The sequence below is a fragment of the Monodon monoceros genome, unplaced genomic scaffold, assembly GCF_005190385.1.
Source record: "Monodon monoceros isolate NGI ecotype Baffin Bay Population unplaced genomic scaffold, NGI_Narwhal_1 Super_Scaffold_16, whole genome shotgun sequence".
In the NCBI taxonomy this organism is placed as follows: Eukaryota; Metazoa; Chordata; class Mammalia; order Artiodactyla; family Monodontidae; genus Monodon; species Monodon monoceros.
In genome coordinates this window covers 6410188-6421306 of record NW_021703772.1, presented here as the reverse complement: position 1 = coordinate 6421306, position 11119 = coordinate 6410188, and positions in this window count along the sequence as shown.

Below are 11119 nucleotides of genomic sequence, written 5' to 3'. Positions count from 1 at the left end.
CCCGGGTCTGAGTACCTGGAGTTGAGTGGCAAAGATGCCAGTAAGGCAAACCATCGCATTCATCCCTTTTCTGCGGAGGATGACATGTGGAATTGCTGTGCATTTAAAAGATAAAGAGATGATCGCTATTAAATATTTGAGGTATTTCCTCCTAGCCTTGAAATTTTAAATTTGGTTTCTTTCCTTTCCAAAATAATATTTGACATATTTTAAAAAGCCAGAAAGCTTCACTAGGCTTGTCGTGGAAAATAGCCATGCCTGCCCTACCCCACCCTAAGCACTGAGGCAAACACTTACAAGCCTTTTGCCTGTTTGTTCTGCGTTTTTGTTTTCATATTTCTAAACAATTGGCCTGTACTGCTATTTCTTAATTCTTGTTCAGTGTGTATGTGATTGTGACCATATAAATATCATTCAGAGCAACACCGCATTTCCTTTTGTGGTTGTCACTAGTGCTCTGTGCCAAATATTGGGGTGACAAATATTTGGGTTTCTACCTTCAGGGTACATGGCAAAACTTTTTTCCTGTTCCCTTGAACTTGGGTGGAATCATGAGACTGGATCTGGTTGATAGCGCCAGAGTGTGAATTGCCCGTGTGAAGTTCTCCACGGCTCTGTTTATACTTGTCGTTGCCAACTGCCACTGCTCAAGAAGACGGTTGCTCCATCAGGCTGCGTCCTTTTGTTACTATGATGAGTAAAGCTCCTTTTCAACCAATACTGAGCATAGGCAAAAGATATTTTACTATTTTAAGCTGCTGTGGTTTGGGGGATGCTTGTTACCACATTCTAACAAAAGTTTTCTTAACGTATACATCTTTCTTGAACAAATGCTTGTTTTCCCTAGAAATAGCAGTGCCTCATTTAAAAAGTTTGCTTAAGTTTCTCTGTACCCATCAGAAATACACTAAAAGTATAAATTTCTTTCTTTGTCAAGGACTCTTAATTTCTTCTTTTCTTTGGGACTTTCCATTGAAGGGTTGCCTCCAGCCCCCCACACAATGGTCTTCCTGGAGATCCCCTTCATCTCAGTACTGTGGAGCATAAAACCCCTGGTTTCTGCAACTCAAGATGGCAAAGATTATTCTTACTACCCCAATATCTATTCGCCTAGTTAATGGATTGCATTTCCTAGCCTCCTTTGCAGCAGGTGGGCTCTGTAAATTATTTTTGGCCAAGGAGATGTAAGCCATAACGGATGTGACCTTTAGAAAGTGTTCTTAAAGAGAAGAGCCTCACCCACTTTTGTCTTTTTCTTCATCATGCTGCATGGAATAGAATGTGATGGCTGGAGCTCCAGCAGCCATTTTTTAAAACTTTTTATTTTATATTGGAGTAGAGCCGATTAACAATGTTGTGATAGTTTCAGGTGCACAGTAAAGGGACTCAGCCATACATGCATGTGTATGTATCCATTCTCCCCCAAACTCCCCCAGCAGCCATACTGGATCATAATGACAAGGGCTTCCTGAAGGAGTCTAGGTCACTAATAATTAATTACAGAGCCACGAAACAAGCACTGGTCTGCTTATTGCCACACTTTTATTTATTTATTAATGTGAGAAATAAACGTCCATCTTATTTAACCTGACATTAAATTTTTGGGCACACGAGAATGAAGCTGATTCAAACTGATCCTTCCTTTTGCTTAGTTAATTCCCTTGTTTTGGTGAAGCACATCCGCTTAGCCATGGCTTGGTCAAGAGATAGAAGTGATTTTGTATATTCCAGGTACAAAGAGTTTTATATACAATAAAGTTTTAAAGAGTTTTAATACAATAAAGAAATTGTTAGATCATTACTTCACAACTTTTATCAAAATTCATTCTAAATGGATTAACTATTTAAATGTAAAAAGGGAAATCGTAACACATAGGTAAACATTTATGTGATTCTAAGCTGGAGGAAGACCTTCTAAAGATGACACTAGTAGAAACCAAGTTGAGTGGGTTTAAAATAAAATCATTTGTAAGACATAAACCCCTGAAAACAAAATAAAATAATAGATGAAAATGAATAGGAAACTGTGATTAAAACTCAGGATTGCTGATCAAGGTTCTTTCCTTTCACCAGGATTTCTCAACCTTGGAGCTACTGACATTTTGGACTTGGATTCTCTGTTATGGGGGAGTCTGGCCTGTGCCTTGTAGGGTGGCCAGCAGCATCTTTTGCTTCTACCCACTAGATGCCCAGTGACACCCTCTACCCTAGCTGTTGACAACTGAAAATGTCTCCAGACGTTGTCAAATGTCCTAGAGGGCAAACTCACTCCCGGCTGAGGACCATTGCTCTACACCAGTGGTTCTTACATTTGAGTGTGCATCAGAATCCCCTGGAGGATTTGTGAAACACCTATGGCTTGGTCTTCTCCTTAGGGTTTGTGATATAGTAGGTCTGGGTTGGGGTTTGAGAATTTGCATTTTCAGTAAGTTCCCAGGTGATACTGAAGCTGCTGGTCTGGGGATCACACTTTGAGAACTTCTGATTTCTACTACTTTGCTTGCAAATAAACATGCTGTCCCCTATAAAATAAAAGTAACAATACTATTTACATTTCCAGAACATGGAAAATGATGACTATCGGCCATCCTCTTGACAATGGAGTTCAGGAGTTTAGACACCAGGCTATTATAAGAAATTAGAAGATAGCTGCAAAATCTGTGGTTTATGAATCAGATGAAGATTTGGTTTATACTCGCTCTAAATTTAGTGATTTTTTTCTCAACTAATATTACTGTAGAGATGAGCAAGATGAAAAGAAACTATCTTAAGAGAAATGATCAAGATGATAGCAATGAACTGTATTAGTCTATGATACGGGTGTCCACCCATCTTTATTCAACCTTTTTCTAATTGCTCATTGAGCTTCCTGTGATAAATTTTATATAAATTTCCAGAGGCTGCATGAGAAAATCTATACTCTACTCTTCACTTAGTGACACAGAATTTATTTTTTAACATCTTTATTGGAGTATAATTGCTTTACATTGCTGTGTTAGTTTCTGCTGTATAACAAAGTGAATCAGCTACACGTATACATATGTCCCCATATCCCCTCCCTCTTGCATCTCCCTCCCACCCTCCCTATCCCACCCCTCCAGGTGGTCACAAAGCATGGAGCTGATCTCCCTGTGCTATGCGGCTGCTTCCCACTAGCTATTTTACATTTGGTAGTGTGTATACGTCCATGCCACTCTCTCACTTCATCCCAGCTTACCCTTCCCCCTCCCCATGTCCTCAAGTCCATTCTCTACGTCTGTGTCTTTATTCCTGTCCTGCCCCTAGGTTCTTCAGAACCTTTTTTTTTTTTAGATTCCATATATAAGTGTTAGCATATGGTGTTTGTTTTTCTCTTTCTGACTTACTTCACTCTGTATGACAGACTCTAGGTCCATCCACCTCACTACAAATAACTCAATTTGGTTTCTTTTTATGGCTGAGTAATATTCCATTGTATATATGTGCCACATCTTCTTTATCCATTCATCTGTCAATGGACACTTAGGTTGCTTCCATGTCCTGGCTATTGTAAATAGAGCTTCAGTGAACATTGTGGGCCATGACTCCTTTTGAATTATGGTTTTTTCAAGGTATATGCCCAGTAGCGGGATTGCTGGGTCATATGGTAGTTCTATTTTTAGTTTTTTAAGGAACCTCCATACCGTTCTCCATAGTGGCTGTATCAATTTACATTCTCACCAACAGTGTAACAGGGTTCCCTTTTCTCCACACCCTCTCTAGCATTTATTTTATGTAGACCTTTTTGATGGTGGCCATTCTGACCAGTGTGAGGTGATACCTCATTGTAGTTTTGACTTGCATTTCTCTAATGATTAGTGATATTGAGCATCCTTTCATGTGTTTGTTGGCAATCTGTATATCTTCATTGAAGAAATGTCTGTTTAGGTCTTCTGCCCATTTTTGGATTGGGTTTTTGTTTTTTTGATATTGAGCTGCATGAGCTGCTTGTAAATTTTGGAGATTAATCCTTTTTAAGTTGCTTCATTTGCAAATATTTTCTCCCATTCTGAATGCTGTCTTTTCGTCTTGTTTATGGTTTCTTTTGCTGTGCAAAAGCTTTGAAGTTTCTTTAGGTCCCATTTGTTTATTTTTGGTTTTATTTCCATTTCTCTAGGAGGTGGGTCAAAAAGGATCTTGCTGTGATTTATGTCATAGAGTGTCCTCCCTATATTTTCCTCTAAGAGTTTGATAGTTTCTGGCCTTACACTTAGGTCTTTAATCCATTTTGAGCTTATTTTTGTGTATGGTGTTAGGGAGTGATCTAATCTCATACTTTTACATGTACCTGTCCAGTTTTCCCAGCACCACTTATTGAAGAGGCTGTCCTTTCTCCACTGTACATTCCTGCCTCCTTTATCAAAGATAAGGTGACCACATGTGCATGGGTTTATCTCTGGGCTTTCTATCCTGTTCCATTGATCTGTATTTCTGTTTTTGTGCCAGTACCATACTGTCTTGATTACTGTAGCTTTGTAGTATAGTCTGAAGTCAGGGAGTCTGATTCCTCCAGCTCCGTTTTTCTTTCTCAAGATTGCTTTGGCTATTCGGTGTCTTTTGTGTTTCCATACAAATTGTGCAATTTTCTGTTCTAGTTCTGTGAAAAATGCCATTGGTAGTTGGATAGGGATTGCACTGAATCTGTAGATTGCTTTGGGTAGTAGAGTCGTTTTCACAGTGCTGATTCTTCCAATCCAAGAACATGGTATATCTCTCCATCTGTTTGTATTATCTTTAATTTCTTTCATCAGTGTCTTATAGTTTTCTGCATACAGGTCTTTTGTCTCCCTAGGTAGGTTTATTCCTAGGTATTTTATTCTTTTTGTTGCAGTGGTAAATGGGAGTGTTTCCTTAATTTCTCTTTCAGATTGTTCATCATTAGCATATAGGAATGCCAGAGATTTCTGTGCATTAATTTTGTATCCTGCTACTCTGCCAAATTCATTGATTAGCTCTAGTACTTCTCTGGTAGCATCTCTAGGATTCTCTGTGTATAGTATTATGTCATCTGCAAACAGTGACAGTTTTACTTTTTATTTTCTGATGTGGATTCCTTTTATTTCTTATTCGTCCCTGATTGCTGTGGCTAAAACTTCCAAAACTAAGTTGAATAAGAGTGGTGAGAGTGGGCAACCTTGTCTTGTTCCTGATCTTAGTGGAAATGGTTTCAGTTTTTCACCATTGTTCTCAATGGTGGCTATGGGTTTGCCATATATGGCCTTTATTATGTTGAGGTAAGTTCCCTCTGTGCCTACTTTCTGGAGAGTTTTTCTGATAAACGGTGTTGAATTTTGTCAAAAGCTTTTTCTGCATCTATTGAGATGATCATATGGTTTTTACCCTTCAGTTTTTTAATATGGTGTATCACATTGATTGATTGCTGTATACTGAAGTATCCTTGCATTGCTGGGATAAACCCCACTTGATCATGGTGTATGATCCTTTTAATGTGCTGTTGGATTCTGTTTGCTAGTGTTTTGTTGAGGATTTTTGCATCTATGTTCATCAGTGATATTGGCCTGTAGTTTTCTTTCTTTCTGACATCCTTGTCTGGTTTTGGTATCAGGGTGATGGTGGCCTCGTAGAATGAGTTTGGGAGTGTTCCTCCCTCTGCTATATTTTGGAAGAGTTTGAGAAGGATAAGTGTTTGCTCTTCTCTAAATGTTTGATAGAATTCGCCTGTGAATCCATCTGGTCCTGGGCTTTTGTTTGTTGCAAGATTTTTAATCACAGTTTCAATTTCAGTGCTTGTGATTGGTCTGATTATATTTTCTATTTCTTCCTGGTTCAGTCTCAGAAGGTTGTGCTTTTCTAAGAATTTGTCCATTTCTTCCAGGTTGTCCACTTTATTGGCATACAGTTGCTTGTAGTAATCTCTTCTGATCCTATGTATTTCTGCAGTGTCAGTTGTTACTTCTCCTTCTGCATTTTGAATTCTGTTGATTTGAGCCTTCTCCTTTTTTTTCTTGGTGAATATGGCTAATGGTTTATCAATTTTGTTTATCTTCTCAAAGGACCAGCTTTTAGTTTTATTGATCTTTGCTATCGTTTCCTTCATTTCTTTTTCATTTATTTCTGATCTGATCTTATGATTTCTTTCCATCTGCTAACTTTGGGTTTGTTTTGTTCTTCTTTCTCTAATTGCTTTAGGTGTAAGGTTAGGTTGCTTATTTGAGATTTTTCTTGTTTCTTGAGGTAGGACTCTATTGCTATAAGCTTCCTTCTTAGAACTGCTTTTGCTGCATCCCATGGGCTTTGGGTCATCATATTTTCATTGTCATTTGTTTCTAGGTATTTTTTGATTTCCTCTTTGATTTATTCAGTGATCTCTTGGTTATTTAGTAGCATATTGTTTAGCCTCCATGTGTTTGTATTTTTTACAGTTTCTTTCCCTTATAATTGACATCTAGTCTCATAGCATTGTGGTTGGAAAAGATACTTGATTTCAATTTTCTTAAAATTGAAAGTTTCTTAAATGTCAATTTTCTTAAATTTACCAAGGCTTGATTTGTGACCCAAGATATGATCTATCCTGGAGAATGTTCCATGAGCACTTGAGAAGAAAATGTATTTTGTTGTTTTTGGATGGAATGTCCTATAAATATCAATTAAGTCCATCTTGTTTAATGTGTCATTTAAAGCTTGTGTTTCCTTATTTATTTTCATTTTGATTGATCTGTCCATTGGTGAAAGTAGGGTGTTAAAGTCCCCTACTATTATTGTGTTACTGTCGATTTCCCCTTTTATGGCTGTTAGCATTTGCCTTATGTATTGAGGTGCTCCTACGTTGGGTGCATAAATATTTATAATTGTTATATTTTCTTCTTGGATTGATCCCTTGATCATTATGTAGTGTCCTTCTTTGTCTCTTGTAATAGTCTTTATTTTAAAGTCTATTTTGTCTGATATGAGAATTGCTACTCCAGCTTTCTTTTGATTTCCATTTGCATGGAATATCTTTTTCCATCCCCTCACTTTCAGTCTGTATGTGTCCCTAGGTCCGAAGTGGGTCTCTTATAGACAGTATATATACGGATCTTGTTTTTGTATCTGTTCAGCCAGTCTATGTCTTTTGGTTGTAGCATTTAATCCATTTACATTGAAGGTAATTATCGATATGTATGTTCCTATTACCATTTTCTTAATTGTTTTGGGTTTGTTATTGTAGGTCTTTTCCTTCTCTTGTGTTTCCTGCCTAGAGAAGTTCCTTTTGTTGTAAAGCTGATTTGGTTGTGCTGAATTCTCTTAACTTTTGCTTGTCTGTAAAGGTTTTAATTTCTGCGTCGAATCTGAATGAGATCCTTGCTGGGTAGAGTAATCTTGGTTGTAGGTTTTTCCCTTTCATCACTTTAAATATGTCCTGCCACTCCCTTCTGGCTTGCAGAGTTTCTGCTGAAAGAGTAGCTGTTAATGTCATGGGAATTCCCTTGTATGTTATTTGTTGCTTTTCCCTTGCTGCTTTTAATATGTTTTCTTTGTATTTAATTTTTGATAGTTTGATTAATATGTGTCTTGGCATGTTTCTCCTTGGATTTATCCTGTATGGGACTCTGTGCACTTCCTGGACTTGACTGACTATTTCCTTTCCCATATCAGGGAAGTTTTCAACTATAATCTCTTCAAATATTTTCTCAGTCCCTTTCTTTTTCTCTTCTTCTGGGACCCCTATAATTTGAATGTTGGTGCATTTAACATTGTCTTAGAGATCTCTGAGACAGTCCTCAATTCTTTTCATTCTTTTCTCTTTATTCTGCTCTGTGGTAATTATTTCCACTATTTTATCTTCCAGGTCACTTATCCGTTCTTCTGCCTCAGTTATTCTGCTATTGATTCTTCCTAGAGAATTTTTAATTTCATTTCTTTTGTTGTTCACCATTGTTTGTTTTCTCTTTAGTTCTTCTAGGTCCTTGTTAAACATTTCTTGTATCTTCTCCATTCTGTTTCCAAGAATTTGGATATCTTTGCTATCATTACTCTGAATTCTTTTCAGGTAGACTGCCTATTTCCTCTTCATTTGTTAGGTCTGGTGGGCTTTTACCTTGCTCCTTCATCTGCTGTGTGTTTCTCTGTCTTCTCATTTTGCTTATCTTACTGTGTTTGGGGTCTCCTTTTCGCAGGCTGCAGGTTCATAGTTCCCGTTGTTTTTGGTGTCTTCCCGCAGTGGGTAAGGTTGGTTCAGTGGGTTGTGTAGGCTTCCTGGTGGAGGGGACTTGTGCCTGTGTTCTTGTGGATGAGGCTGGATCTTGTCTTTCTGGTGGGCAGGACCAAGTCCAGTGATGTGTTTTAGGGTGTCTGTAACCTTATTATGATTTTAGGCAACCTCTCTGCTAATGGGTGGGGCTGTGTTCCTGTCTTGCTAGTTGCTTGGCATGGGGTGTCCAGCACTGGAGCTTGCTGGTCCTTGAGTGGAGCTCGGTCTTAGCTTTGAGACAAAGGTCTCTGAGAGAGCTGTGGCCGATTGTTATTATGTGGGACTGGGAGGTCTCTGGTGGTCCAATATCCTGAACTTGGCTCTCGCACCTCCAAGGCTCAGGCTTGACACCCGGCCAGAGCACCAAGACCCAGCCACATGGCTCCAAGGTCTCTTTGATCTCTAGAGCAGAATGCTGGCTAAATCCAGTAAATCAAAGTGAGCAAAGTTCTTCCTCTCACCGGACAGATTCCTGGAGTCTCCCTCTCTGAAGTGTTCAAAAGAGCTACTAAAGGAGGTGGGGCAACACAGAATTTTTAACACCTTAGCTAAATAATTTTTGTTAGAACAGCAGAAAGCTGCTGGAATTATTGCTATGTACATTTCTGCAGATCGGAAAAAGAATAATGAAAGAAATTATTATGGTTTGAATTTCAATGGTTGGCTTCTATTTAATCTTCTAGGTTTACCAGACATGACGGAGCTCTGCAGAGACATTTTTAGTAGTAATCGCTTTTTAGCACTAACTGGTGGCTGCTCTGCATGCCCAGTGTCAATGTTTATTACAACCAAATGAATTTGAGAAATAAAATGGTCTATCCTTGCATCAACAAGCTACAAGCAAAATCAATAGCCCTGTGCTGGCAACATTATTTTACTGTTGTCTCCTTAATCTCCTATACTCTTTTGCAATTACTTTCATTATTACTGCTCATTTAATGAGACCCTGAAGTTTGGAACCAGATGGTGTGGTTAGTTGAATCTGGAAGACTTTAATGGAATTGAGTTCAAACCAGGTTAAGAGTAACAGAATCACAAATCTTAGTGGTCATCGTCTCATAGGCATTGCTTTGTGTACATTTTATGCACCAGAAATCAGTGCAGGCTCAAACAGAATGACTCGGATTGAGGTTCAGAGAGGCCCAGTGTGCTCACTCACTCATTCATTCATTCACTCATTCATTCAACAAATATTTAATCGTGTTCCTATCTGGGTACCGTAGTATGGCATCAACAAGACAGGTGCATTTCCTGTCCTATGGAGCTTATAGTCTACTGTAGGAGAAAGAAAGTAACAAACAAACAAGCAAGATTACTAGCCCTTGTGTTAAGTGCTAGGAGGGAAGAAGCAGGGAGCTGAAGAAGGGGGAGAGGATGTGTGAAGTTCACGTGGGTGGTCAGGAAACTCCAGGACACCTGTGTGCAAGAAGGAAGGTGGCCCAAGATGAGGCCAGGAGCTGCTGGACCCAGAGATGCTGCATGGGCCAATGGGCATTTAGACACTGAGATTTTCTGGGGATTTTATTTTATTTATTTTTATTATTATTATTTTTTTGCAATACGTAGGCCTCTCACTGTTGTGGCCTCTGCCGTTGCGGAGCACAGGCTCCGGACGCGCAGGCTCAGCGGCCACGGCTCACGGGCCCAGCCGCTCCGCGGCATGTGGGATCTTCCCGGACCGGGGCACGAACCCGTGTCCCCTGCATCGGCAGGCGGACTCTCAACCACTGCGCCACCAGGGAAGCCCCTCTGGGGATTTTAAATACGCCTTTGTGCCAAGGTGCTGATGAATAAGACTTGTAGGAAGAACACCTTTTGGGTGAGGGCAGTAAATATTGATGATTCAGACAATATGCCAAGTCAGAAGCATGATTTTAAACGTTTGTGCAGAGGGCAGGCAAAGCAGAGGGAACATTTTGATTAAAAATTGCCTTACATAGTAGCAGTAATTAAAATTTTGTATCACTGCACTTCCTGTAAGGCATATCTTTCTTGTTAAATCTACCCCGTATCTCTTCTCCCCTGTCCCCCCACCCACCCGCCTCCTCCTCCTCCACGTTGGTAACAAGGCCCGACCTGCCTCTGGTGAACATCACTGCCCCACACCACATCCTTGGCAAACGGCTGCAGTTCTCTCCCAGTGGTTTCCTGTCTGCTCTTTCTTCCTGGCCTGAGTCTCCTTCTCTCCTGTTGGGCACTTCTGCATCTGTTAACCAAAGAGACACAAGGCCACCAAAGTCAGGAGGAATGAGCAAACTGCTGAAGTTTCCACCCTCTCCCAGAATTCTCATAGCAATTTATGCTTCCCTTGTTGGCACTTATATTTGCCTTGTTTAAGCAGAGTGACCTAGATGATTCGTTCATTTTGATGTTCTCTGGACCTCTTGCCTTTTACACAGCAGATACTAGAAAATATTTATTGAATTGAATTCTTACCAGCAGTTACTGTTTATTGAGCCATTAATTTGCTAAGCATTCTTCCAAGGGTTTGTTATTTAAGTTTTATGTGATGCTTAATTTTACGTGTCAACTTGGCCATGGTGCCCACATATTTGGCCAAGCATTATTGTGGATGTTTCTGTGATAATTTTTCGATGAGATTAACTCTTGAATCAGTGGACTCTGAGGAAAGCAGATTGCTCTCTGTATTGTGGGTGGGCCTCACCCAATCACTTGAAGGTCGGAATAAACACAGACTGATCTCCTTGGCAGGAAGGAATTGTGGCATTCGGTGGCCTTTGGACTCAAACTGTAACTCTTCCCTGGGTCTCCAGCCTGCCAGTCCATGCTTCAGATTTTGGACTCACCAAGTCTCCACCATTGCATGAGCCAATTCCTTAAAATCAATCTCTCTCTCTCTCTGTGCCTCCCTGACTAATAATACAACTTTACATCTAACCATTTATGCCC